General features: G+C 36.7%; 1 pseudogene; it reads right to left on the reverse strand.

The window, feature by feature from the left end:
- The window catches only part of LOC126696166 (receptor-like protein 34), a 48,043-nt pseudogene extending 21,438 nt beyond the window's left edge, over positions 1–26,605 (reverse strand).
- Positions 26,606–27,433: the final 828 nt, after the last annotated feature.

Raw genomic sequence — 27,433 nt, forward strand, 5'->3', positions numbered from 1 at the left:
TTTAGATTAAGTACTGATTTCAACATAGCATAAAGGCTGCACTTAAGCATGGTACATACCATAAAGCCTACAAACTATGCATAAAACATAAACCCTAAAAGCTTACAAAAGCATATGGGTACAAAACAACCAATACCTGAATAACATCATCAAACATATATTAAAGTTTAAACCAAGAGTATATGAAAAGAGTTAGAAACAGTTATACACCAAAACACAGTGTATCAAAACCATAAGAACCATAAGTATAGAAGATAAGACGAAAAACAAAAGTATGCGTGTACTCCCCCTATCACTATGCACACTTCCCTTTGAACTTTTCTCCCCTTTACTGAATGCTCTCCCCCTTTTTGTCACGAATAGCTAAAGACTCTCGTCCAACTTTCGTTGAATCTCATCTAGTTGATTCTCCATAGTTTCGAGGCGCATTTGGACATGGTTGTTTGTGGAGTAGAGAAGTGCCACAAGCTCATCAACGCGTTTCTGAATGTGCTCAAGTACACCGCCGACTCTGTCAGTATGAGAAGCAGTTTGTGCTTGTGGAATACCAGCCGGTGAAGCTTCAGGAACATCATGAGATGCAGATGTGGTATGTGCAGGTGTCTCTGAGTCAAGGTCAAATGAAGTAACCGGAGAGATGTGAGCACTTCTTGGTGATTTGGAGGAGTGACTTCTGCTCGCTTGAAGAGTGAACAAAGAAATGGGACGTTGACGAGTCAACATTTTACCATCTGCAGGAGGAGTAATGCCTGCACTAAGAATAAGTTTCATGACGAGACTGCAAAATGGAATGATTCCTCGAGCTGTAGATCGACACGCGGTCTTCCTCAAGTTGTAGTAGATGTGAGCACATATATCAATGGGGGCTCCGGTAATGAGATCACACAGAAATATAACTCTCCCAAGATTGATGAATGTAGTGTTGGACAGTGGATAGAGATTGGTGAACATGATCAACTTCAGTGTGGTCAGCTCAGGTGCAAACTTTGCGGTGCTGATGGAAGTTCCTGCACTTGATACCTCATGATCGTGTCCTAGGATTTGTAAAATTTCTCCAACCTCTGGATTTCGTTCATCATAGGGAGTTAAATTCACATTCTGAGGTCTGGTGATGCCGAGAAGATTTGCGATGGAGTCTGGGGTAACACTAAACTCTGTTCCTCTGACCCAGAAAACGAGGATAGGTCCAAGATCAGATGCATTGGAGAAGCATTCTTTGACCAGCTCATCCATTGGATCATCAAAGTTTCCGAACAAGTTTGCCCAGTCTCGTTTCTCAAAGATTCGAGGGATGAAAGTAGTCCCCAAGGTGTTGAACTTGTAAGGTTGAATTTATTCAACCATCTAATTGGCTTTATTCCGTGCCAAATTTGCTTGTAATTCAGCATTTAGTAACCCTGTATTTAGGTGGGATTGTTGTAAGGGTAGTGAGTGAGATAGTGTGAAGATTGCTCAAGAGTGTGCAAGAAAACAGAGTGTCGCGGCTGGGACTCGCGGCTGGACTCGCGGCTTCAACCCGCCAGAAGATGCACACGTGCCGAGCATGCTGGAAGATGAACAGTCATGCTAGCTGGAGCACTACAGGACAAAACAGGACAACTGGCCATACGGTTAACTCGCGACTGGATCTCGCGACTTGGTCAAGCTGCGAGGTCAAGCCGCGAGCCACCCCTGTTTTGGAAAAACCTGACGTTTCGCATTCCACTCCTCTTCAGTATAAATACCCTTTTAACCCACGATTGAAAGAGAGCTTCCAGAGAGAATTTTGAGAGAGAAACCCTAAAGAAAAACCGGATTGTTTCACCCACAATCTCTACCTTAGAGTCTCATCAAATTCCCTCACTCTCTTCCTCTCCATTGTCAAATCCTTGAGAGGCCTTTATACCAAACCTGGTTCTCACCATTATCATCTCTGTGAGACAGACGTTTGGAGTTCTGGGAAGCAGTTAGGAAGGAGCCAATCTTTATTGGTTGATGCTACGGTGTAGTAGCGGAATCCGGAAAGCTAGAAAAGAAAAAGGTTCGGCGCAACCTCGTTGGAGCAAGAAGCTTGGAGGGCTTAGGTGCATTGGGTAGATTAGGCTTGGAGGGTCTATTGCTGTCCTTGTATCCCAACTGTATTTTCTAGTGGATTGATTACCGCTTGGAGGGCGGCGGAGAGGTTTTTCGCCGAGGTCTTCGGTTTCCTCTTCGATAACATATCTGGTGTTATCGCTGTGTTTGCATCTTCCTTCCTCTCTATCTCTACCTTTACATTATCTGCTGTGGTTATTTTGTTGTGGCTTAGATAGTTGTTTAATCAATTCCATGTTATAGCATATGTTAAGTTTCCGCACTCTAGTAGTTTAACATATTGCGTGTGTTGATTAAATTGATTTTTGGGGGTCTAAACGTTCAAAAGTGTTTTTGTACACGTTTTTGAACTTTCAATTGGTATCAGAGCGGGTACACTTGTTGTGGTTTAAATACCTAAGTGTGATCCTTGACCCCTTGTGTTTATTTGCCATGGATTGTGCTTTGTATGCCTCTTTGCATGATTTGGTTGGTGATGAATGTAACATGCCACATGTTTGTGAAAATGCCTCTATGAGTGTTAATCCTCATAAGTGTGATGACATGTTATTTGAATCTATGGGTGTTGTTGACAAACTCTTGAAGAAAAATGCTAAGAAGTTTCAAAAGAATTTAAGCAAGTTGTTTTGTGAAAAGGATGATTTGATTGCTAAGCTCAATGAATCCAACAAATTGGTTGAGAAATATAAAAAACTTGCTGAAATTTCTCTTGAAAAGCTGAAAGAGTTTGAACGTTTGAATATAGACTTGGATGCTAAACTTGTTTTGTCTAACAAACTTGTTGATGATCTTAAATGTGAAAATGAATCTCTTAAGATGCATGCCAAGTGTTTGATTGCTGAACCTATTGTTAAAAAGGATGAAAATATTTGTTGCAATCATGTTGTGGTACCCGATTTTGTGCCTAGTGTGTGTTCTACCTTAAAGGACAAATCGGTGTACATTCCTCCACATAAAAGAAATCAAAAGGTGGAGAGAAAGGCTGTTAAGTCAAAGCCTTCGTTTAGGTCTCAACCTAAGGTTTTGAATGGATCTAAGTTTGTTCCAACTTGCCACCATTGCGGTGTGATTGGTCATATAAGACCTCAATGTCATAAGTTGAAGAGGGAACAAAACCATGTTGCTAGATCCCTTCCCAAAAAGCCTAGTAGACCTAAACACATTGTGTGTCACCATTGTGGTGCCTTTGGTCATGTAAGACCTCAATACTCTAAGTTTCATGCTTTTAAAAGAATCAAAAGAAAAGAAAAACTTGAGCTTTTTGGAAGTTGTGCTAAAAAGAGTAAACCGGTTTTAAGTAAAAATAGCATGTTGTTAAAGAAAATGTTTAATGCTCTTAACTCCTTGACTATGTGCATCTCCGGTTCTCATTCTTCCAACCCTCGTCTCATTTCTCATGAGACACTCATTCCAAACAATCATTCCGTTTGGATGAGGAAGGGTTCCTATGGTTGAGCTTTTGCTCTTTTGGTCCTTGATCTAATTCTTTCGATCTTTGTAGGACCCTTCATGCATTAAATGTCATATCTTCATGCATTTTGTGCATCTTGCATTTATTTGTATGCATTGTTTCGTTTTTGATCTTACTTTTATGTTTCTTTTTTGTGTGAGTAAAAATCCAAAACCACATAAAAAGTGAAAAATTCAAAAAGTTTGATCGTATTTGTTTGAGCACATATCACATGTGAGTTTGGCCTTGTACCTTTGTACAAATGGCTTTGTGCATTTTCGAGCTTAGCTTGTTATTTTTGCACTTATATCTTTGTGGGAAAAATCTTGACATCCTTGTGTGATTGTTGTAAATTGATCTTCAAGCTTGTCATGAATGATTAGTCAATAGTCATGTTGGTTTTGATACTTGCGTAGACTTGTGCTTATATCTCTTCCCACTCTTTTATTTTTATTGCTTAAAGAGCTCAATAAATGTAAATCTCAAAATGAAAAGAGATAATGAGCTGCAAAAGCCGTCGCATATACTAGTATTTGACTAGGAAAAAGGGAAAGCGACTTGTATTGAAAATGTGTGATGCCCAAAAGCTAAAGGCTTGTTCATCAAATTGAAATATCAAAAATTTCAGGCATCAATCTCAAAAATGAGATGTATTGCTCAAAATGAGTTGTATTGATTCAAAATGATCAAATGATATGAATTGTAAGAAGCCAAATGAAAAGCTTCAATTTTATGTAATCATTTTCTTGTGGGAGGTCATATATGTTCATTTCTATAATTGAGATAGACCACTTGACTTAGTACTAGCTGTGTATGACTTGATTGAATTGATCATTGAAGCTTCACTCTAGACTAAGGACTATTCCACATTTGATACACACACACAACACACATGCCTAATGTTCAATGAATGTCTTATTCATTTGTTAGATTGTACTTGTCTAAATGTGATGTGTGTGTGCTCAATCAAAAAGGATTTTTGATCATTTTATATGTTTTTGGAAGTGATTTTTATCACTCTTTGAGTTCATGTTTAGTATTTACTTTGTTTTTCATTGTTTAAACATGTTTTGTTTCGAAAAACAGGTGTCAGAGTTTTTCGCGGCTCAGCTGGCGACTCGCCAGTCGCGAAACCCCAGTCGCGAGCTCATCCAGAAGCTTTTGGCGACTCACTTGCGGCTTTCTCGCGGCTCACAAGCGACTCGCGAAAATTTTCGCGGCTGAAACTCGCGGCTCACGGCTGAAACTCGCGGCTCGCGGCTTGCTCGCGACTGAACCTCGCGACTCGCCCAGTCGCGAAATGCCCAGAAACAGCTTTTTAAAGGGCTTTTTGTGGGAAACTTGTTTTAAACCTCTCCCATCCTCTCTAAAACCCCTCTTTCAATATTTTTACATCAAAATCCAACCAATTTGAATGGTTTTTCATTCCATTAACATTTTTAAGGTAATTATAAATTCTTTTCATTATTTTTGATCCTTGGATTATGTTTTGGAGAGTTTTGTGCTCTTGGTTGGGTTTTTTATCATTGGGGTTGGGAAAACTTAATTTTTGTCAAATTTCTTTATGGGATTGGTTTCTTTTGTTGATATGCATTGGATGTTGGCCCCTTGTGGCAGAAAGAACATGTATTAAGGGTGGATTTCATGATGTTCATGCATTGTTTCACAATATTTTTCATAGTGTGCATGCTAGGTGTTTGATAAAATGCCTCTTAGACATTTTCTCACTTGTTTGGACTCCGATGAGTACCAAACTTTGGGGTTTCTCATGTTTCCTCATTAGGAACATGTTTGGTTCATTAGTTGTGTATTTTGCACACTTTACCCCACATGTGCATTTTTCATGCATTGGTCATGCATTGCACTTAGCCACCTCTTGCACACACTTTTGTTACCCTTGTTTTGCCTTGGTCTTTACCTTATTTCTTCATCCTAGCATGTCATGCTTACCTTATGCTTTGTAGCATGTTACTTTGTCTTAGGTTTGAGCTTCATTTTCTCATTCATCTTGCACCCCTCATGCATCATTAGCATTGTTCATTCCTTCATCTCTTGCCCTCGTTTCTTCTTGACCCTTTGTCTATTCCTGACAAAAAGGGGGAGAGTATACTCTAGAGAATGTTTCGGAGTATTTTGTCATTTCTATATGACTCTTGTGCACATCCTTAGGGGGAGAAATTCTATTTCTCATGCACATTTGTAGGGGGAGAGATATTCCATAGGGGAGATGCATATACCAAGGGGGAGAAGACATTGTGTTAACTAGAAAACCTTGTTCTGTTTGTTTTCTTGTTGGCTTTATGGTGCTTTGTGTTTTGCTTTGGTGTTCTCATTGCATCATGTTTGTGCTTTGGACATGCATATATCCCTATGTTATTATGCTTCATTGAATGCATGTTCAGATGATCATTTGCTTTGTTATGTGATCATTGTAGTTATTTCTATACTTGTTATATTATACTTGTCATTTATTACTTGCTTTACCTTGAGGGTCTAATGTGTTTTGTGCAAGTGTTTCAGGGTACAAGTATATATATGTTCCAAGTGCATCACAGCTTCTCATCACTTTGAAGGGGAGAAATTTTAAGCACTTTTAGTTTATATTGTTTCAGTTTTTATTCAATATAATGGGTTTGTACCCATATGCTTCTGTAAGCTTTCAGGGTTTATGTTTTATGCATAGTTTGTAGGCCTTGTGGTTTGTACCATGCTTAAGTGCAGCCTTTATGCTATGTGAAATCAGTATTTTAAATCTAAATGTTCTGCATTGTGGTTTATGTACTGTCACTCTTGTGCCCTTGTAGGATTGTTCCTAGATGCATATGCCTTGTGTGCTATGCATTGGTTGAGTGTTGTACATACAAGTGTCTTGCCTTGTGCTTGTTAACTTGTATGTCCTTGTGTTCATTCCAAGTGTGAATGAACACTGTGATCACTACCTTGTGGTGTTCACTTGGTTGATCAAGCCATGGTTTGTTTATTAACTCCATCTTTGCTTGATCACATATTGCCTGTTTCATATGCATTTATAATTTTCTGCTTACAATGATCATGGTGTATTGTTGTGTTTCAGGAGTTTATGTTCATATGATTCAAGTGCTTCACAGCTTCTAGAATTAGGTGTGAGTGAGTTTTGATCAACTGTTCCCAACTCACATGTTAAGTCTAGAGTCTGTTTTAGGGTTTTGTCACGGAATAGCCAAAGGGGGAGATTGTAAGGTTGAATTTATTCAACCATCTAATTGGCTTTATTCCGTGCCAAATTTGCTTGTAATTCAGCATTTAGTAACCCTGTATTTAGGTGGGATTGTTGTAAGGGTAGTGAGTGAGATAGTGTGAAGATTGCTCAAGAGTGTGCAAGAAAACAGAGTGTCGCAGCTGGGACTCGCGGCTGGACTCGCGGCTTCAACCCGCCAGAAGATGCACACGTGCCGAGCATGCTGGAAGATGAACAGTCATGCTAGCTGGAGCACTACAGGACAAAACAGGACAACTGGCCATACGGTTAACTCGCGACTGGATCTCGCGACTTGGTCAAGCTGCGAGGTCAAGCCGCGAGCCACCCCTGTTTTGGAAAAACCTGACGTTTCGCATTCCACTCCTCTTCAGTATAAATACCCTTTTAACCCACGATTGAAAGAGAGCTTCCAGAGAGAATTTTGAGAGAGAAACCCTAAAGAAAAACCAGATTGTTTCACCCACAATCTCTACCTTAGAGTCTCATCAAATTCCCTCACTCTCTTCCTCTCCATTGTCAAATCCTTGAGAGGCCTTTATACCAAACCTGGTTCTCACCATTATCATCTTTGTGAGACAGACGTTTGGAGTTCTGGGAAGCAGTTAGGAAGGAGCCAATCTTTATTGGTTGATGCTACGGTGTAGTAGCGGAATCCGGAAAGCTAGAAAAGAAAAAGGTTCGGCGCAACCTCGTTGGAGCAAGAAGCTTGGAGGGCTTAGGTGCATTGGGTAGATTAGGCTTGGAGGGTCTATTGCTGTCCTTGTATCCCAACTGTATTTTCTAGTGGATTGATTACCGCTTGGAGGGCGGCGGAGAGGTTTTTCGCCGAGGTCTTCGGTTTCCTCTTCGATAACATATCTGGTGTTATCGCTGTGTTTGCATCTTCCTTCCTCTCTATCTCTGCCTTTACATTATCTGCTGTGGTTATTTTGTTGTGGCTTAGATAGTTGTTTAATCAATTCCATGTTATAGCATATGTTAAGTTTCCGCACTCTAGTAGTTTAACATATTGCGTGTGTTGATTAAATTGATTTTTGGGGGTCTAAACGTTCAAAAGTGTTTTTGTACACGTTTTTGAACTTTCAGAACTCTACTACCCGCTCCACTATAGTTGTTGACTTGTCAAACACATTTGAGTAGGCATGTGAGTTAAGGGGAACTCTGAATCTATCCTCATTGGGATCTTGAGATGCTTGAGATGATAGACGAGTCCTTTTAGCAACTGGGGATGCTGGTTCGTCAGCAACAATGTCTTTACCCCTGGAAGATCGACGAGACATCTGCAAGAGAACAGGCCAACAGAAAAGAACCAAGCAACAATACCCCACAAAAGATTGTCAACAAGATTCAGTGTAAACAATATTTCAATATATAAACCCAGACTGAATATAGTGTAGACCCAACCAAAACTTCCAACAATACACAGAAACACAAACTAATACGTGCATCAAACTTGGTAAAAGTGCACCAAGACAAAGAAAGACATCACAACTGTCATTTAGACAGGTTAACATGACCATGATATGCACTAAGAAACAGCATTTGAACATTTTGAGCAGATAACATAAATCACTCCATCAGAGACATGAACATGGGGAAAATATTTCAATCATGAAGAAACCAAACATCCACACTGGAGCACGTGGTTGAGAAACACACATTATGTTATCATATCAACTCAGTAACCAAAACCAAACACCAACATCAATATTCAGGCAAGTGTAATGAGTAAGTCACATAGACACCAAACCCATTTCAAAAAAGATTCTCAGATTCAATAATAAGCACAAATCAGAACAATGAAAAACACATTGTGACTGCTCAGCATGAAAACGGATGAGAACAATATCAAACAAGACAATCCATACCCATTACACATAGATAAGTATAACGAATACAATACCAGTCCAAACAGTGACAGAAATATGCAGGAAAAAGAAACTGAGATTGAGAAAGCAAAAACCATACCTTTTCTTGATGATTTGGATAAGAAACGAAGCACCAAAGGGGTTTGAAAGAAGGGTTCACGAAGTGTTTGGAAGGAAAAGCAGTTTAAAGAGAAGATGAACAGTTTACAAAAGTTCGAGGGAAAAACTGAAAGAGGTTTAAAAACTGCTCCTGTTTCTGCAAAACACGCGATTTTCGCGACTGAATTAAGTCGCCACACAGTCGCCAGCTCAAGCCGCCAAAGGACACAAAAGCAAAATTTTGAAAAATTTTTCTAAGTGTTTTTCGTGACTGGAAGGTCTACCCGCGAGTGAGTCGCGAGCTGAGCCGCGAAAATCTCTGAGTGAATCTCGCGACTGGACCTTCCACTCGCGAACAAGTCGCCAAAACTGACCAGCGAAGATGCGACTGAGGCTCGCGACCTGACATACCCGCGACTGAGCCGCCAAAACAGAGCAAAACTGTATTTTTGAAATTTTCAGATTTTTCCAACAAAATACTTTCCAAAAACACCTAAAACACTCAAAAATCATTTTGTGCTTGAATTAACAAAGATTGAGCATGTGAAAACACATTTTATCAAGTACAATCACACAAATGAATATGGCATTTATTGAACATAAACTTGTGTGTTGTGTGTGGATATCAACAATGAGATAGTCCTTTGTCTAATGTGAAGCTTCAATGATCAATTCAACCAAGACATACACAATTAGCACTAGATCATGTGACCAATCTCAATTATAGAAATATGAATATATGACCTCCCACACATCTTGATAACATAACTTGGAGCTTTTCATTTGACTCCACTAACAATCATAACATTTGATCTTTTTGATCTTTTTGAGACAATCAACTCTCATTGTGAGAGGGATATGTAACATTTCTCTTTGAAGAACAGGCCTTTGGCCTTTTTGAATGAAATTTCACTTTTAATATAAGGTCGCTTACCCTTTTTCCTAGTCAAATACTAGAATGTGCGACAGGCTTTTGCAGCTCAATATCTCTTTTCATTTGGAGATTTACATTTGGTGAGCTCTTTTTAGCAAAAAAAATAAAAAGTGGGAAGATATATAGACACAAGTCTATGCATGTTTCAAGATCAACATAACCATTCACTAATCATTCATGACAAGTTTGAAGATCTATTTACAACAATCACAAAGATTTCAAGATTTTTCCCATAGTGATATAGGTGCATGAAGACAAGCAATGCTCGGAAATGCACAAAGCCATTAGCACAAAGGTACACGGCAAAACGAGTTTTAAGACAAAACTCAACAAAGTCAATCAAGCTTTTTGATTTTCAAACTTTTTATGTAATTTTTGGATTTTTGACTCAAGAAACAAAAAGATTGATAAAACACAATTAAGACATATTCACAAGAAGACAAGCAAACAACCAAAAACAAAAACAACAAGCATACCAAAACAACCATAGTTACAAAGCATAGGAAGTATTAATGCATGGACATGTTGTAATGCTTATGCATGAGTACCCCTTTTCACCCACACGTCACTTGCGTTTGGGGTGATTTCCTTAAAGGATTGGGTACGGGAGTTAGGGCTTTCAAACCTTCGTGAGAAGCTTTCCAAGCAGTTGGTGAATGCACCAATCATCTTCATCACGTTCATCATTCCGGGATCTCCATGTTGCTCTCTAGATTGATCACCTGCCCAAGTTCTCCTATCAATTCTTGGTCCTCCTGACCTTTGAGGAGTTGCACTGTTCTTTGCTCTCAGCTTTTGGCAATTTGGTCGAGTGTGCCCTTGAAGTCCACAATAATGGCACACATACATTCCTCTAGGACCTCTTTGTGGTCGTGGACGTGACTTGGCACGAGATTCAGACCTGCCCACAGACTGATTACGATGATTCAGCATCCGTTGGTCCACCACATTCTTCTTCTCCTCCACCTCGAGCTTCACACCAGTAGGGTCAGCTACAACTGGATCTTTGGCCTTCACAAACTTCACTTCTTTAGTGACATTTCCAGTTGAGCTACTTCCTCCGGTATATCCCAGTCCGGATTTGTCTGAAAAGCTCTTTTGAGATGATATAACATCATCTAGCTTCTTGGTGGTGACCCTCTCTATTTTTGCATTTGCTTGCACAACCTCGTTCTCAAGAAATCTCACTTTAGTGTAAGCTTCAGACAGCTCACCATTCAGAGTTTCAATCTCGCATTTGGCCTCCCTATACCGGATTAGGAGACTTTTGTAGTCCTCCTCAGCCTTCTTCATTTTTCTTACAGCAACCTTGGCTACCCTTGTGTATTCACCTGACTTCTCCAAGAGTGAGTTGTAATTTTCTTGAAGAGTTGCTGTGCTTTCTTCTTCTTCAGCTTCAGATTCTTCAACAATTCCTAGTGATTCATCATCACTATGTTCTCCAAGGTCTTGAACAAGCAAACTCAACTCATCCGAAGACTCGACATGAGCAATAGTCATGAAAGCTGAATAGTTTCCTTCTCCATCACAACTCTCTTCAGATTCTGAATCAGACGAATCTGAGTCACTCAAGGTTGTGGCATACACTTTGCCTTTCGATTTCAAATAGTTCGGACATTCCTTCTTAAAGTGTCCATGCCCGTTGCATTCAAAACAAGTGACACTTTGTGTGGATTGGGATTCTTTTCCATCTTTCCTATTGAAATCCCTCTTCTCCCTTCCAGAATTTTGGAATTTTCTCTTATCATCAAATTTTCCATTGTTTTTGAATTTCAAAAACTTTCTGAAATTTTTAACAAGATAGGCTACATCTTTGTCCACCATATCTTCTCCCGATGAGCCTTGATCTTCCACCTTCTCATTAGTGGTCTTTAGAGCAAGGGATTTGCTCTTCCGTTGATTTGGCAGCGACATCTCATAGGTCTGCAGAGAACCAACCAGCTCCTGTACTCTGATGTCGTCAAGATCCTTGCTCTCTTCAATGGCTGTCACCTTAGCACGGAAACTTTCCGGCAATGATCGAAGGATCTTCCTTACAATCTTTGAGTCCTCCATTTTCTCCCCCAAGTTAAACTTACTGACAACCACTTCGTTTAGCTTCCCATAGAAAGAGTCGAAAGACTCATCCTCACTCATCTTGAGCTCCTCAAACCGAGTGGTCAGCATTTGTAACTTGGTATCTTTCACTTTCTTCGTGCCTTCATAAGTTGTTTCCAGAATCTCCCATGCATCTTTGGCAATGGTAATGTGAGAAATCCTGTGAAATTCATCTGGAGACACACCACAGAAAATAGCATTTAGTGCTTTACTGTTAGCATTAGATGCAGCAAGTGCTGCCTTATCCCATGTGGATTTGGCTGCCTCAGGTTTGGTCCAACCAATCTCAACAGCATCCCACACGGATTCATCAATAGAGCATAAAAAAGCTCTCATACGAACCTTCCAAAATGCATAATTACTTCCATCAAAATATGGAGGTGCATTAAGGGATTGAGACCTATCCATCTCAAAAAGGGAGTCAAGGATCACACAATGGTAATGAAACCAAACAGCTGTGTACCCGCTCTGATACCAATTGAAAGTTCAAAAACGTGTACGAAAACACTTTTGAACGTTTGGACCCCCAAAAACCAACTTAACCAACACAAGCAATATGTCAAACAACTAGTGTGCGGAAACTTAACATATGCTATAATATGGAATTGGTTAAACAACTATCTAAGCCACAACAAAATAAACCACAGCAGATAATGTAAAGGCAGAGATAGAGAGGAAGGAAGATGCAAACACAGAGATAACACCAGATATGTTATCGAAGAGGAAACCGAAGACCTCGGCGAAAAACCTCTCCGCCGCCCTCCAAGCGGTAATCAATCCACTAGAAAATACAGTTGGGATACAAGGACAACAATAGACCCTCCAAGCCTAATCTACCCAATGCACCTAAGCCCTCCAAGCTTCTTGCTCCAACGAGGTTGCGCCGAACCTTTTTCTTTTCTAGCTTTCCGGATTCCGCTACTACACCGTAGCATCAACCAATGAAGATTGGCTCCTTCCTAACTGCTTCCCAGAACTCCAAACGACTGTCTCACAGAGATGATAATGGTGAGAACCAGGTTTGGTATAATGCCTCTCAAGGATTTGACAATGGAGAGGAAGAGAGTGAGGGAATTTGATGAGACTCTAAGGTAGAGATTGTGGGTGAAACAATCTGGTTTTTCTTTAGGGTTTCTCTCTCAAAATTCTCTCTGGAAGCTCTCTTTCAATCGTGGGTTAAAAGGGTATTTATACTGGAGTGAAGAGGAATGCGAAACGTCAGGTTTTTCCAAAACAGGGGTGGCTCGCGGCTTGACCTCGCGGCTTGACTAAGTCACGAGTTCCAGTCGCGAGTTAACCGTATGGCCAGTTGTCCTGTTTTGTCCTGTAGTGCTCCAGCTAGCATGATTGTTCATCTTCCAGCATGCTTGGCACGTGTGCATCTTCTGGCGGGTTGAAGCCGCGAGTCCACCCGCGAGTCCCAGCCGCGACACTCTGTTTTCTTGCACACTCTTGAGCAAACTTTACTCTATCTCACTCACTACCCTTACAACAATCCCACCTAAATACAGGGTTACTAAATGCTGAATTACAAGCAAATTTGGCACGGAATAAAGCCAATTAGATGGTTGAATAAATTCAACCTTACATCTATATTTGCACATTTTCTTCCATACTCTTTTACTTTAAATCATTGACATAATATGATGAAATTTGTTGATTTATACAATATAAGTTTTTATCTATTCTAGGGTCATGCATGTTCTAGAGAACGATCAAGCTAATTTCTCTAACAACACCTCCCCCCTCCAAAGTGGTAGATATATGAAATTGAATCATCAAGTTCAAGTATCGTTGTTCAAAATAACGAGAAAACTATAGTTTAAAAAGTGTTGTTAAAACTCGTGTTTCAAGTATTCATAATGCAAAAAAGGTGTTTGGAACCCTGTTTCAAATAACATATTTTAAAATATAAAAAAGGATAATTATGTTTGGTATGTGTCTGCTTTTTTTAAAAAAATCTTACAAGCAAAGTAAAAGCATATTTATTTTATTGGAAGAGAGAGAAACTCCCTCGTTACCAATGCACACCCTTTCCTTCTCTCTTTTCTTTTCTCCTCTATTGCTCCATCTTTCTTTTCTTTTCTTTTTTGTGTCCTCAAAACCCATTGCTCGACCCTCTCTTTCGATGGTTCTAGAAATTAAAACCCGGTTGAAATTTCAAAGGCGAGAAATTTCTTGGGTTTTGTTTTCACTATTGACATGCCATTTTCTCATTGATTTTTCAAATAAAATCTCTTCACTGATACAGGAAAAGAAACCATGTGAAATTTCAAAACTAGCTGTGAGATGTGGAACTTTTTCATTGGTTCTGATTGAGTGGAAAATATCCTTACTTGTTCTGTTTGTTCTTTTGTTTAATCAATTGTTTAAGGGGTCTAAAAACTGTCAAATTGGACTAAGTAACAACTTGGTTAATTACCTAGGTTAAAATCAATTGTTTAAGGGGTCTAAAAACTATCAGTTGGTAAAATTCCTTATACTTGTAACCGCTTGATTGTTAATTAGTGGATTCTTGGGAGTGGTGACCTTAAAATCACCTGGTGGGGTTTTTGCCTTGCGAGGTTTTTCCCATTTGTTAACAAATCACTGTGTCTAATTTATTTTCCGCTGCACTTAGTATTTTTGGTGATTTGTTGGTGCTTTCACGATTTGCATAAAATTGAACCTAATTAATCAACTTGGGTAATTGAATTAATTAACCGGGGTCAAACTATCTTAACCCAACAAATGAGACCTATGAATAGTAGCAAAAATAAGTTGAATACTTAAAAAATATGGCTTTTAAGCAATCCTAAACGCACAATTAATGCATGAGCCTGGACTTACTAAGTTAGGGTCCAACCCGTTCTTCTGCTCCTTCAAAACCTCTATATCACCCTATAATGTTTTTGATTCTGCTGTAAACGAATATTGATAGGTGAAAGGTGAAGAAAGGTGAATTTTTAGGTAATAATTGTGCAATAATTGTTTAATGATTCAGTTGAGCAATTATTGCGGTCAATGGTAAGCTTCAAAAAAATGGGCTCCAATTAGGGATGACCAAACCCGTTGGGTAATGGGTATCCGACCCTACCCAACCCAAAAGTTTTCGCCGATATTATTTATTTAATTTTTAATGAGTATAACGTAATCAAGTTGGATTTTATCCAAAAAAACACAAAAACACAAAAACAAAAACAAAAACAAAATAAAATAACACAAAACAAATCTGAAGCTGGAGAATACATAATCAGATAGAGGAAGTCATGGACAACACATACTAGTATACTACTGGACTACATGCTATGCAATTATTAAAAAAAATATGTATTATAATAGCACTTCCTATTTTGTATAGAGGAAGTCATATACCATTTATTAAGAATATATATAATTAATAACAACTTCCTATTAATCAAGAATACATACGCTCTAAATGTGTCATTAATTTTTAGAAATCAAGAAAAATCTGAAATTCATAGATTTCTAAATTTTTTCGTATAAAGATCTTTCCTTGAAATTCAAAATTTATAGATTTCTAATTTTGTTTGGCCAAAGATCTCTCCTATATATACGTGTATGCAGAAGAACATCAACAGTAAGGGTGCAAAAGTAAACACACACACACACACACACACACACACACAAAAGAAAAAAAGAAAAAAAAAAGAGCTTAGCAATTGTATACACAAAGACATAAGAGATGGAGAAATATTCCTTCAAGTTGGCTTTTATAATTGCCCTCTTATTTCTTGGCTCCTGTATGAATCTCATCCTATATTTTTACTTAATTTTTTTTTTTCTTATATGTATATAGTACTATATGACCTTATTGTCCTTGCAAATAATTATAAACTTTGAAATAATTCAGTATTTTAAATAGGTTTGGTACCTCTAGTATGATATAAATTTTTGTAAAAATTAAGAAATATATACTTCTATTCATCGCAAAAAATGAATGGTAATTTTAATGTTATATATATATATATATATATATATATGCAAAATTATTCAGTATTCAAGTCTGTGTCATAGGATAAAAAGTTTTAATTCATTCACTCAAGTAAATTGAGATTCCCTCTTACTCACATTATTCTACATTTAAATAAACAATTTTGTATACAATTATTTAATCTTTACTCATTTAAGAGAGTAAATGAACATTAGTGTTTCTAACAAAGATTAGAAAAATGCATAATATTTGGATTAAAAAAATTAACATTAGTTATCATTCACATAAGTGATTAATTTTTTCGATTTTATTTATTCATTTTTTTTTTATGCACAACGATACCTTGTTTTATATATATATATATATATATATAACTAGTATAGTGGCACCATTTTATAATTTTAATGATTTTAAATGTTTCCTAGTTAAATAAAATTTATATAATGCAATCATTAACAAATACAATAATTGCTGGTTCTAAGTGGGATGTTGAAGGACTTAAACAAGTTAAATGCAATACTGTTAAAGAGTGCAGTGATCCACGATATTGTTATTGCCACCAGGTTTTGAAGTTGTGTTTTTGTGATCCCCCCGCTAAACAAGAATTTGTAGATAAAGTCTTCAATAATCACTTGGAAGGACAAAATGAAAACTTGTTGCATTAACTTCAACCCTTTAAGTTGTATTTCGGAATAAATTGTAATTCTCAGGATATCCTATTATACAAGAAAAATAAATCAAGGATCCTGTTAATAAATGTAATAAGGGCACAATTAAAGATTAGTAAATCTTCAATTATTCAAAAAGCTAAAAAATTAGCATTAAACTCTATATTTGCACATTTTCTTCCATACTCTTTTACTTTAAATCATTGACATAATATGATGAAATTTGTTGATTTATACAATATAAGTTTTTATCTATTCTAGGGTCATGCATGTTCTAGAGAACAATCAAGCTAATTTCTCTAACAACACCTCCCCCCTCCAAAGTGGTAGATATATGAAATTGAATCATCAAGTTCAAGTATCGTTGTTCAAAATAACGAGAAAACTATAGTTTAAAAAGTGTTGTTAAAACAGGTGTTTAAAGTATTCATAATGCAAAAAAGGTGTTTGGTACCCTGTTTCAAATAACATATTTTAAAATATAAAAAATGATAATTATGTTTGGTATGTGTTTGCTTTTTAAAAAAATCTTACAAGCACAGTAAAAGCATATTTATTTTATTGGAAGAGAGGGAAACTCCCTCATTACCAATGCACACCCTTTCCTTCTCTCTTTTCTTTTCTCCTCTATTGCTCCATCTTTCTTTTCTTTTCTTTTTTGTGTCCTCAAAACCCATTGCTCGACCCTCTCTCTCGATGGTTCTAGAAAATAAAACCCAGGTGAAATTTCAAAGGTGAGAAATTTCATGGGTTTTGTTTTCACTATTGACATGCCATTTTCTCATTGATTTTTCACATAATATCTCTTCACTGATACAGGAAACGAAACCATGTGAAATTTCAAAACGAGCTGTGAGATGTGGAACTTTTTCATGGGTTCTGATTGAGTGGAAAATATCCTTACTTGTTCAGTTTGTTCTTTTGTTCTCCTTGTTGACATGCCCTTTCCTCTTAAATTTTTTTTAAATAAAAAGATCTTCACTAATACAAGAAGAAAAAATCGTTAGAATTTTAAGAAGAGCTATGAGATGTGGAAATTTTCTTGGATTCTGTTTGTTTAGATCGATGGAAGAAATCATTGACTTGAGACATTAAGGGAAGCAAGTGTGAATTGAAGGAGATAGTGAGAGAAAAAAGTGCTAGAGACGTGACAGAGAGAGAAGACTGTTTAAGTGTTTTCTAATCAAGTGGGACCTGTGGGTTTCAGTTAGCTCAACTGGTAAAGTCTCTGATGGTTGAATAAGAAATCTGGGGTTGAATCCCCGCTGACACCAAAAACCAATTGGTGTCTTGGTCTGATGATAAAAGAGCTATTATTAGAAATGGACGCCATAGGTTAAAACTTTCTAAAAAAAAAATCAAGTAGTTCCCATGGTTTTTAACAAGGTACACAACATGTTATGTAAAGATAATAGGCCAACCTTGATTACAAATCCATGATATGTAATACAAAACACAAAAATCTTTTTGGTTTTAAAAAAAAAATTATGACCAAAACTAAAAGCACACATTATGTATATGATTAAAAATGCAATGTATGATAGTGCTTAACTAAGCTATAAAGGGTACATAAACAAGAAATATCAATTTCTTAATTAATCATTGAGTACATGTACAAACTAGTACATACTCATACAAAATCAGAAATAGTTTAGTACTTATATAACACATATTATTTAAGTTTCTCCACAATGTCAAGCATGTTATAAATCAAGAAAGAGATATCATAATTCATGTAATCCTCAAAACAAATAAAACAAGACACAAAATAAAATATTTTTGTCTTTTTGAAATTTTTCAATGTTTTTGGATTTTTTTATAAAAAAAATATAAAGCAACCTAAGAAAATAAAACAACCAAAAATTAAAAGAAAACATGTCCACAATTAATTGAAAGAATTAAATCAGGGACAAGTCAGCAATACTCACCTTAGCAACTTTTTTCTCACCCATATAGCACGAGTCTTCGGCTTTTTAGGTGAAAATCCATGAGAAGCAGAGTGTATTTGAGGGATTACACCAATCCTCTGAGAAAGATTGAAATCCTACAAATTCCTTTCACAAGCCTCAAAAAGATCAACTGAAACAATAGTGTCCATTTTATTCAAATCATGACAATAAAAAGTAGTAAGACACTTAAAATTATCCATGATAATAGGAATCAAGGATCAACTCTTAGATCAAAAGATCTAACACAAGAGCTAACCTACTCTGATACCACTTGTACGTTTTTAGATCCCTTAAAACACAACCAGATTAACTTAGTTAATTAGCCAAGTGATTACTTAGTCAAATTATTCAAATCTAGGTTAATACAAATAGATCATATCATTGTAAAGTATGGAAAATAAATAACACAAAGATATGATAACCCAAGAAAACCAAACTGGTAAAAAACCTGGGGAGGATTTAACCTTGCTATCCTCAAGGTAAAATAGATCCACTATGAAAGAATTGAAGTTTACACAATAGTGACTTAGACCATTAACATCCTATTGTTACCTCGAGTAGGAAACTTACTACCACAACCACGTGACAGACCTGTGTTCAGGGACTACTTCTTTCTTGGATTCATAGTAAGCACAAGTACTCCCACTTGTGTATCTTAAGCTCATTATGCAACAACCGAATCAATCATCAAGCTCTTGACATAATCTTGATTCTTGATAACCCTAAGTATATGTGAAGGCGAACACCTCTAGATCTCATAAGTGATTCACATACACAGCATAAACAAACCACAACAAAATATGGCTAGGTTTTTCCTTTTATACTTAAGACAAAACATAAAACCCTACACATCAAACGGGCTTGGGATGAGTTGGAAAATTCTGCAGAAAAATAATCTGCACGAGCTGAGTAGCAAAGCATAGATGATACTAAATAAAACTCAAAGCACCATAAAGAAATGATAAAACAAGCATAAAGTAAAACAAGGTTTTCTCATAAAAGAATGTCTTCTCCCCCTTGGTATATGCATCTCCCCTATGATTTTCTCCCCCTACAAATGTGCACGAGGTAGAATTACTCCCCCTAAGAGTGTGCACATGAGCCATATAGAAATGATGACACAAACCTGTATACTCTTCGGTATACTCTCCCCCTTTTTGTCACAAATAGACAAAACAATCAAGAGGAAAGAGGGAAAGAAAAGAAGATATGAACAAGGGTAAAGATGATGCATGAGGGGTGCAAGATAAATGAGAAAATGAAGCTCAAATGAAAGACAAAACAAAAAAATGCTACAAAGCATAGAGTAAACATGACATGCGAAGGATGATGGAACATGATATAGACCTAGGCATGAAAAAGGCACAAGAACATGTTATGTGTGCTAAAATGTCTAAAAGGACTTAACTAGCATAAGTGAATGTAAAAACATGTCAAGTGTTAGAGTGTGTGCAACAAAGTGCATCTAGTGTGCAGGTTAGGGAAATAGTCGCGAAACTCTCTGTACAAAGTTTAAAAACATGAAATTTGGACCATTTAACTCCTAGTTGAACTTACATATGAAATGGGTCACGAAAACACCCAGAAAACATGTTTTTCACACAAAAACAACTTGAAAAACTTTGAAAAACATAGGTGATACAAATCACTTCCAAAAGCAAACAAAAAGAACAAAAATCTTTTTAGTTTGAGATTGCTACTATAAATTCAAAAAAAGGGACAATGATGACAAAGACAATCGGGATGATCATTGCACAAAAGAAGGGACAATGATGACAAAGTACCTATCAATGATCAACTGAAAAGGAAAAATCTTTTTAGTTTGAGATTGCTCAAAGACAACCAGGAAAATCCTGATGAAGACAAATATAAATTCAAAAGAAGGGACAATGATGACAAAGTACCTATCAATGATCAACAGAAAAGGAATAAACTTAAGACAAAGTGACCTTATTTTTTGGCTTTGAACATGTTTATTTTAGATGTTGATGTAAAAACTCTTATGTTTAGGAATTATTTAGGACTTGCAGGTTAGGGATTTTGTTTAAAGTGTAGGTTTTTGGGGTTTGGAATATTTTAAGCTTTGGTTTAGAGTTTGGGCTTTTGGATTTTTTGTAATGTCTTGGTTTAACGAAATGGTTGAATTTTTGGTAATTTTGGTTAATGGGCCAATGGTGGGTTGTGGGGAATTGTGACTGAGCCAATGCATGGTTGCCTACGTACCCCATTGATGGAAAGATCAGGTCATCACATAGTTCATTGATAATGATGATTTTTTTTTATTTGCCTTAACTTTTGCCTAGGTCGCCCTTTCGGGTTTTCAACCTAGCAGGCTCTCTCACTTTTTCTTTTTCTTTTTTACTCTCCTTTTGCATAGATTGCCCTTTTAGGTTTTCAACCTATCTTCTTCTTCTTCTTCTTCTTCTTCTTTTTTTGGTCAAACCTAGGAAAGGAAATAACATAATTTACAACCAACTCAGACGTGGTATTTCTTCAATTGATCCATGTTGGTTGGCTAAGTAAAAGGGTTTGCATCCAAATCCATTAATCTTACTGCTCCCCTAGAGTATATCTACTTGATAAATGTATGGGCCTGCCCAATTTTGCTTGAACTTACCGTTTTCAACTTGAACCAAGGCTTGGATTTCCTTCAACACTAAATCCTCCAACTTCAAATCTCTGGTTCTCACTTTCTTGTCAAAAGCTTTCCTAAGCCTACTCTTGTAACCTTGAATATGATACAAGGTTTTGAGTCTCTTTTCATCTAATATGATACAAGGTTTCGAACATGAGATGCACAGTCGCTTCCATGGTAATCTAGTAATAACCCTGTCTCATTATCATCCTGGGCAACATGTGTGCATTCATGTGTGGCCCATAGCTTGACTTGTGAACCTCTTCAATCTGTGCTTCCTTAGTAGTTACACAAAGGAGATGAATTCCATCATATGATCTTCTGTAAAGCCTCTCGCCACAAATAATGTAATTAGTAGACAACCTCCGGATGGTCAATTGGTCATTCTTATTTGTAGATAGTGGGTATGATCCATCCTTGAGGTATTGTAGGATGTCTAAATACCATTCACCTTCCCCATCTTTCTTTGGTACCGAAACCACATTAGCTAACCACTATGGATAGTTGACTACTCTTAGGAATCCTGTATTGTACTATTTTTCTACTTCTTCTTTGATCTTGAAAGTCCACTCTGGCTTCATTCTCACTTAGTTTTAAGTTAGAGTAAAATCAATCAAGCCGTAACTTCATTCTTGAAAGTCTTGGTTGCTAGAGAGTTGTATTGTTTCTCATATTGCTGTTTGTGTAAATCTCTTGTGAGATCTAGAGGAGCTTTCCTTTACACAAACTTAGGGTTTTTAAGGAGGAGATTTTATCTACACCTTGATGATCAACTCAGTTGCTGCCATTGAAGCTTAAAGAAACACAAGCGGGTGTGCTTGTATTTGGTGGTGAATCCAAGAAAGAAGGAGTCCGTGGATTCGGAGCTTGCACGTGGTCGTATCAGTAAGTTCTACTGGTGGGTAGCAATAAGAAGTCGAGCGTGGGGACTTGTAAGTCTTATTGTATGAACTTTGATTCTTTCAAGATAGTGGATTCAGGTTTACCTTGAGGATAACTAGGTTAAATCCTCCCCAAGTTTTTACCGATTTGGTTTCCTAGGTGATCATATCTTTGTGTTATTTATCTTTCCGCTGTTTTGCATGATATGATTGTTGTGATTGTGATACCCTAGATTTGTTAAATTGGACTAAGTAACAACTTGGCTAATTACCTAGGATAATCCAATTGTGTTTTTAAGGGGTCTAAAAACTAACAAGTGGTATCAAAGTAGGTTGCTCTTTTGTTTTAGATATTTTGATCTAAGAGCTGATCCTTGACCCTTGTTGTCATGGATAATTTGAAATTTCTTTCTGATCATGTTTCTGCTCATGCTTCTGTTGATTTTATTGATGTCTGTGAAACTCTTCGTATGGAATTATTAGAATCTATGAAAATTGCTAAGAAATTCAAGGAAGAGTTAAAATTAGCTAATCTTGAAAAAGAGGAATTGATTGTTAGATTAGATGAATCTAATAAAAAGAATGAATTTTTGGGAAATCAAATTTCCTCTCAAGATGAGAAGATGAAAAGTTTGGAACAAGAGTTAGTTGAATCTAAAGCTAAAATTGAAAATTTGGCTAGTACCAAGCCTGCTGTTGTTAACAAAAGTGTTTCTGATTCCTTTAAGCCTAAAATTAAGAAAGTTTATATCCCTCCTTTCAAGAGGAATAATAAAGAAAAGGCTTATTTTGCTAGGTTAGACAAAGTTAAAAGTTCTGATGTAGACGCTGAAGTTTCTAAACTTATGTCTAAACCTACTGTTAAAGAGCATAATAAATCTGTTTTTGTGCCTACCTACCACCTTTGTGGTGTTGTTGGTCATATTAGACCAAATTGTTCTTTGTTGAGGCAAGAACCAAAGCCTGTGACAAGAAACCCCACTAGGAATACTAATGTTCCTAAATTTGTTCCTGTCTGCCACTTTTGTGGTATCCATGGTCACATTCGTCCTAATTGTCATAAATTGAAATTTAAGCATTCTGTATATCAATCTAGGATATGTGAGGATATTTCTCCTGCCATAAGTCCATATAAATTGTTTCATATGTTTTTGAAAAATTTGAGCTTGTTGGCTTGTGAAAGGAATTTGCAGGATTTTAGTCTTTCTCAGAAGATTGGTGTAATCCCTCAAATACATTCTGCTTCTCATGGATTTTCACCTACAAAGCCGAAGACTCGTGCTATATGAGTGAGAAAAAATTCTTTAAGGTGAGTGTTGCTGACTTGTCCCTGATTTAATTCTTTCAATTGTTTGTGGACATGTCTTGTTTTTGTTTTTGGTTGTTTTTTTTTTTTTTTTTTTTAAATCCAAAAACATTGAAAATTTTCAAAAAGACAAAAATATTTTATTTTGTGTCTTGTTTTATTTTTTCTTGAGGATTATATGAATTATGATATCTCTCTCTTGATTTAGAACATGCTTGACATTGTGGAGAAACTTGGATAGTATGTGTTATATATGTGCTAATCTATTTTTGATTTTGTATGAGTATGTACTAGTCTGTACATGTACTCATGGATTAATTAAGAAATTGATATTTCTTGTTTGTGTACCCTCTATAGCTTAGTTAAGCACTGTCATGCATTGCATTTGTATTATTCATTTAGCATAATGTGTACTTTTTGTTTTTGGTCATAATTTTTTTTACCAAAAAGATTCTTGTCTTTTGTATTTCACATCTTGGATTTATAATCAAGGATTGGCCATATTATCTTTACATAACATGTTTATGTACTTTGTTTAGCTTGGATGGGCTTCTTTTATTGCACTTTACTAGTTTGAGCTTTGTAGTGCATGTTGTGTGGGAGATGTTTATAGTTTTTGATCACTTTGTCTTGATCTTGAAGTCACATGTCTTTGACTGTTGGACTTGAACCTTTTGAGAAAAGCATAAATAACCATCTCATCACTGTTTACTAGCCAATCATGAACACCTTACTGCATATCGTAAAATTTTGTGCTCGAGAAAGTGTAGCATATGCACAAAATGAACATAAGGTGTAGCCTCGGTTTAAACAAATAAAATTGGTGTGTACATTATCCTGGCTATTTTAATAAGTTTTTGATCAAATAAAAATTGGTGTGTACAATATGAGGCAAATCAAGAAACTTACATGATTGCAAGCTTGTTTTCTAGGAGATGTGGGAGCTATATGATGTAACTCTTTAGGTTTTTGAGAACCACTATATAAAGGAAACCCTAAGCCACGTTTTTGAGACTAAAGAGAGAGAGATTAGAGTGTCTCTTGTGCCTCTTTTGGTTTTATGGTTTTGTACCCAAACCTCTCTAAAGTCTTGGTTGCTAGAGAGTTGTATTGTTGCTCATATTGCTATTTGTGTAAATCTCTTGTGAGATCTAGAGGAGCTTTCCTTTACACAAACTTAGGGTTTTCAAAGAGGAGATTTTATCTACACCTTGACGATCAACTCAGTTGCTACCATTGAAACTTAAAGAAACACAAGCGGGTGTGCTTGTATCTGGTGGTGAATCCAAGAAAGAAGGAATCTGTGGATTCGGAGCTTCCACGTGGTCATGTCAGTAAGTTCTACTGGTGGGTATCAATAAGAAGTCGAGCGTGGGGGCTTATAAGTTTTATTGTATGAACTTCGATTCTTTCAAGATAGTGGATTCAGGTTTACCTTGAGGATAGCTAGGTTAAATCCTCCCCAGGTTTATACCGGTTTTGTTTCTTGGGTGATCATATCTTTGTGTTATTTATCTTTCCGCTGCTTTGCATGATATGATTGTTGTGATTGTGATAACCTAGATTTGTTAAATTGGACTAAGTAACAACTTGGCTAATTACCTAAGTTAATCCAATTGTGTTTTTAAGGGGTCTAAAAACCATCACATTGTACCTACACATGTATCAAGAGTAGCAAAGAATATTGCGTTTTGTGTGTAAAAAACATCGCAAGATTGCATAAGTGTATACATGTTATGACGATTTGATAAATAAGAAAATCACTTTAACTCACACACAATCATAACTGCTTAATGGAGACTATCACCTTCGAGGTACATCCTATAACTCCCACATCTTCTAGAATACACACTTGCAATCATATTTAAAGCATTTTTTATATTTTTGCTTTTTATTTTCTTTGCATATATTTATTTAAGCAAATCATGCATGGGCATATAAGAGATAGAAAAGAAAATATCTAATGATGGTAAGCATTTGACATTCCAATTTTGCTATGCCGAAGCACACAAATGTCATTGACACTGCACTTTTACTATGCTGAAGCATACAAGTATCATAATATGATTGGCGGGCAACAGTGGTGAGATGGTTATTTATGCCTTTCTCTTAGGATTTTTTAGTCATTCTCGTCAAAAAGAGTGATACGAGTGTTAAGTACAGGAGATAACTTAATCTTACTCATCACAAACAAGAGCCACAAAACTCACTTGCTTAGTTGTGCATAGAGTTCACATCTAAGCTACAAAAGATACAAAGTTTAGAAGACTTTGTTTCAATGGCCATCCAAGGTACACAAGTACCAATGTACACAAAACACACACTTTTTTTGTATTTTTCTCTTTTTTCTCTTTTTATTTTGAAAACCAAACAAAATAAAGACTAAACAACCAAACAAAAACAGAAAAACAACATGAAAGCATGAAAGAAATATGCATATGCATGAAGGCATGATAGAAGGGTGTAAATGCATGACAGCATGATTCCAAAAGCAAATAAGAAATCAAGCACAGAGCGTCCTACTTTAGATAGAAAAAATTAAAGCAGAGGACAAACATAAAAGACAATTAAGTCTTAGGCTCCTTTCTCACCCACACAGCACGAGTCTTTGGCCGTGAAGATGAAAATGCACATGTCCTAGTATGTCTACTAAAGGACATAGAAGAATTAGAATTCTCCCGAAATTGAGTTAAAAAGCTCAAAGCTTTTAATAACTCTCCAAACAAAGGTGTAGGTCCTTGAGAGGAAACCTGTGATCGTTTGGACACTTGCTTATGAGGATACAACTTAAAGCAATTAGGATGAATGTGTCTAGAAACACCACAATGGTGACAAACATGAGGTCTAACAAAGGATTTAGAATTAGCCAAAATAGTTTTGGATTTCATACCTTTATCACCTTTCTCATATTGGGGCACAAAGATAGTCCTTGATCCAGAAGCCGTGGAAGAGGAGGGGCTAGAGGAAACAGCATATCCTAATCCAGTCTTATCAGAACTAGGCTTGTAAGCACTCAAGACCTCATTAAGCTTTGCACTAGACCTCCTCTTTATTTGAGTTCTAGCTTGATTGAGCTCAACCTTGAGATTCTTAACCTTCTCTTCTAATGAGGTGTTCTCCATAATAAAAGTCTCAACTAACCTTGTAGTCTCATCTAGTTTGACTAACAAATCAGCTTTTTCAGTCTTTACCTCATTAAGCTCTTTTCTACAAAGATGAAAAGTCTTCTCATATTTTATAAATTAAGTGCATAGCTTATTATAGGCTTCTTGAAGGGTCATCTTTTTGGGTACTTCATTATCAAAAGAATCCTCACTATCACTAGCACTCTCCACAATCACCTTATCGGTTGAGGCAGCATAGGCCATAACGTGACTACATTCACCCATATAGTCATCATAAGAGTCATTCTCAGTATCACTCCAGGTAGCAACCAACCCTTTATCTTTTGACTCCTTGGTCTTTTCCTTCATGAGATAGTTTGGGCACTCTATCCTTATATGACCAAAACCTTTGCACTCATGGCATTGGATGAGGGGTTTCTCATTCTTGCCCTTCCTAAAAGATTTAGATTTCCTAGGAGGTTTACCCTTATCCATTTTCCTGAACTAAAGAAGCTTGATAATCTCATTAGTTATGAAGGTTAGATCCTCGTCCTCATCATCATCTTTATCTTCATCTTCACTTTCATCTTCATCTTCAAAGTCCTTGAAGCTTCCTTATTGGCAGTGATCTTGGCATGGAATCTTTCAGGTAAGGACCTAAGGATTTTCCTAACAGTTTTGGATTCCCCAATAGATTCTCCAAGATTGAAAGCAAAATTCACAATATCCTTAAGTTTAGCATAGAACTCATCAAAGGTCTCATTCTCCTCCATCCTTATTTCTTCAAAACTACTAGTGAGTCTTTGAAGCTTCACAATCTTTACTGCTTTGGTACCTTCATAGGTGATCTCAAGAATGGTCCATGCTTCCTTAGTAACTTCTGTGGATGATATTTTCTAGAATTCCTCATTGGTCACCCTACAAAAAAAAGCATTCAAGGCCTTACTATTGAAAGTTTCCGCTATGATTGTTGCATCATCCCAATCTACCGATGCTTCCTTTGGCATAATCTAGCCAACTTCAATAGCTTGCCATACCTATTCACCTAGAGCCTGCAAAAAACTTTCATACGAACTTTCCAGTACACATAATTAGTTCCATCAAATAAAGGAGGAATCAAAAAAGATTGCCCATGATCCATGACAACGAGGGTCAAGGATCACACTCAGGAAATTAATCCAATCAGAGTGTACCCGC

This window comes from Quercus robur, chromosome 8 (assembly GCF_932294415.1).
Source record: "Quercus robur chromosome 8, dhQueRobu3.1, whole genome shotgun sequence".
In the NCBI taxonomy this organism is placed as follows: domain Eukaryota; kingdom Viridiplantae; phylum Streptophyta; class Magnoliopsida; order Fagales; family Fagaceae; genus Quercus; species Quercus robur.